This window comes from Topomyia yanbarensis, chromosome 2, assembly GCF_030247195.1.
Source record: "Topomyia yanbarensis strain Yona2022 chromosome 2, ASM3024719v1, whole genome shotgun sequence".
Taxonomy (NCBI): domain Eukaryota; kingdom Metazoa; phylum Arthropoda; class Insecta; order Diptera; family Culicidae; genus Topomyia; species Topomyia yanbarensis.
In genome coordinates this window covers 426102532-426105423 of record NC_080671.1, presented here as the reverse complement: position 1 = coordinate 426105423, position 2892 = coordinate 426102532, and the positions used below count along the sequence as shown (strand labels likewise).

General features: G+C 41.3%; 1 pseudogene; it reads right to left on the bottom strand.

Moving 5' to 3' along the window:
• Window positions 1–1663: 1663 nt before the first annotated feature.
• On the bottom strand, window positions 1664–2269 carry LOC131680961 (exosome complex component RRP40-like; annotated as a pseudogene).
• Window positions 2270–2892: the final 623 nt, after the last annotated feature.

Below are 2892 nucleotides of genomic sequence, written 5' to 3'. Positions count from 1 at the left end.
GCCGCTCCACCTCGCCAGAATCAAGTTAGCCGATGGTCCAGCCTGCGTCACACTCGGCTGTCGCTGCACCAATGGTAGCCTCCAACCAGGCACTTGGATTAATTGCACAAATCGCAGCTACTGCTGGTAGTGTAGCGATCGGCTCTGTCGGTAATACCGTTGGACATACCCTCGTCGGAATGTTCAGCGGTTCCGATTCACAAGAGGCAGCCTCGCTAGGACAGGCTGCCCCGTTATCGGGCGAGGCAAACACTCCGGCAGGACCATGCTCGTGAGCGATCAAGCAGTTATTATCTTGTACCCAAGGCCAGGCCGAGTGTGATTCGTAACAATTACCAAATTTAGAAGTCCATATACATAATGTTCACCTGATATTTTTTTTGAATAAAAATAGTATAAATGTTGGCAAAATCCTGCAGCACTAGGATCAAAGATAGAGCGTTATCACCAACTCACTGTGCTTCGATGTTTTTTTTTGCAAACGAACTATCACGTCTATGTTTTTATTTAGTTAATGTTTTAATAAATATTAGTTCATTAGAAGTATGACTTATTTTTATTTTGATGGCGCGGTGACGGGGTGGTTAAAATGCGAGTCGTATCTTAAAAATCGATCGCTTGAAAGTAGTATAAATTCTCGACTAACATATGATTAGGGCCTTAAAGACAAATTCATGTTTTTCGTTTTATTGTATTAATAGCATCCTTATTCTTCATTCTTTAAGCTATTGTGAGTCGAAATTCGAAAAAATTCATTTAAATTATGTTATTATAATTTACAGTAAAGGACGCATAATCCATATTAAACGTGTGGTTTTCGCGCCCTTTGCTCCAGTTTACGGCTTAGCTGCATTATGTACTTCAATTGGCATTCCGGACCTTTACTTTTTGTCTTTCTTGTGGGTTATTTTAGGAGGATTTTACTATTGTGTAGTGCTTTATGGATCCATTTCCAACCAAAGAGTTTTTGTATCAAATGTAAAATATGTGAAATTTTCGGTTGGTCGTGTTTCCCTATTTTTCTAAATAATTCTTATTGCCCTAGTTATTACCTGATTCTTCAGACAATAATGGACTTCTTGCATCGCCATTATCTGTGTAAATAACCTGTTCAAGCTTTCTAACAAAAACAGTTAAACCAAGTAAAACTTTATTATATATATGAAAAGGCTTAAACGTGCTTACGTTATATTTGAAAATCAGTAAAGGACTCAAATTAACGGCTTCAAAACCAAAACAAAACAAACATGCTGAAGTAAACGGCGCAAAGCAAAGGACTTGAAAACCAAATCAAAAAATTGTTTTGATTTGGCTTTCAAGTCCTTTGCTTTGCGCCGTTAACTTCACATGTTCGTTTTGTTTTGGCTTTTGAGCCGTTAACTTGAGTCCTTGACTGACTTTCAAATAAAACGTAAGCGCGTTTAAGCCCTTTAGTTTAAAGCTGAGACAAGACATGCGAATAGCAAAAAATCGAACGTCAAATGCAGCCAGGGGGTACTGTCAGATGCAGCCGATCCATTTGAACTGTGAGGCAGAAAGAGAGGCCATTCAAAGTTCATTGCTCTTACAGATCTTCTGAAACCCGCCCAAAATGGTCAGTAGCGGTATCCTTTCGGATTTTTCGTGCCATTAAAAAGTAATTTAATTCAACTCTTTGTTAAATTTATATTTCCTTTGCTGTTTTGCCCTTAATCCAAATTATGCCATTAATTTCAGCGGCCATTTCGAATGCTATTTCCTTCGCAAGCAGGTACAGACGTACACTTCAGAATAAGGATTTTCCGTACCAAATTGATGCTGCAATCAAAAACGAATCCCTCGTGAAGTACACCAAGTTTGCCTTTCTTCCCGCGGGAATTAACGCAAATCAGCTCCGGTTCCAAATCCCGATTGGCTATTAGCACATTAGTCGTGCACATATCACATCTCCTACGTTAACATCCAGACAGTTCTTCTTGGTGGCACCTTCGGAAGCCATGTATGATAAAGAGGCCGGTTCACTGGCGCTTATGTCGACCCGGAAGATATCTCGAGCTTTTGGGGATAAGATTCCGATAACAATTACATCACGATTCGGCACGTGCATCTTCTGATAGCAATCTACCCAGAACGTGTTGGGAGCCTTTTTCCGAATACACTACTTTTGCAGACCAGCACCGCGTCATCGTTGTCCTGTTGAAGTCCAGGACCTAGCATTTTCTTTATTGACCTTCTCTATCTCAATTGCTTCTTCCATGCGGTAACCTGGCAAAACTTGCTAATCCACTAAAAAAAAATCCGCTCGGAAGTACTGTAGCGTAGAATATTTTACGACACTGCCACTAACAACACCATTCTGTTCCAAGCTCAAGTTTAAATAGCGAGAGTTGTATTGTAGAAACATATCCTCCATTCCCATAGTCGATCAGTCTGTTCCTTCCATTCAATCGTCGCAATATAACTAAAATTAAATTCAACCAATCAACACCCATTCCGTCTAAGATAAACCCGTAGGCCACTTACCTCTCCCTCCGCTAGACCTTCGTGTTCCAGTTGCTTCCATCCTCGGGCAGCAGATTGTTCATAATTAGCAACACGATATCGACAATCCACCAGATTCCGACACCTCCCAGTGTGAGCAACTTTCCGACGGCCGTACCGGTCTGACCGAGACAGAATCGATCCATGCTCAGAAATCTGTACAACAGGGTCGTAATGAAGTAATGGTTTGTGTACTTGACACAGGGAAATCCGTCCCGCAAAAAACTCCCGCGGTTCGGCATATTCGATATTGTCGAGCACTACGCACTAAACTATGGTGGTCTTGACGGCATCGTAATAAACACCACCAAATTTCACATATCCGTGGCCAAGCTCCTCTTTGGCCGTATGGTTTTCTCTTGTGATCCACCG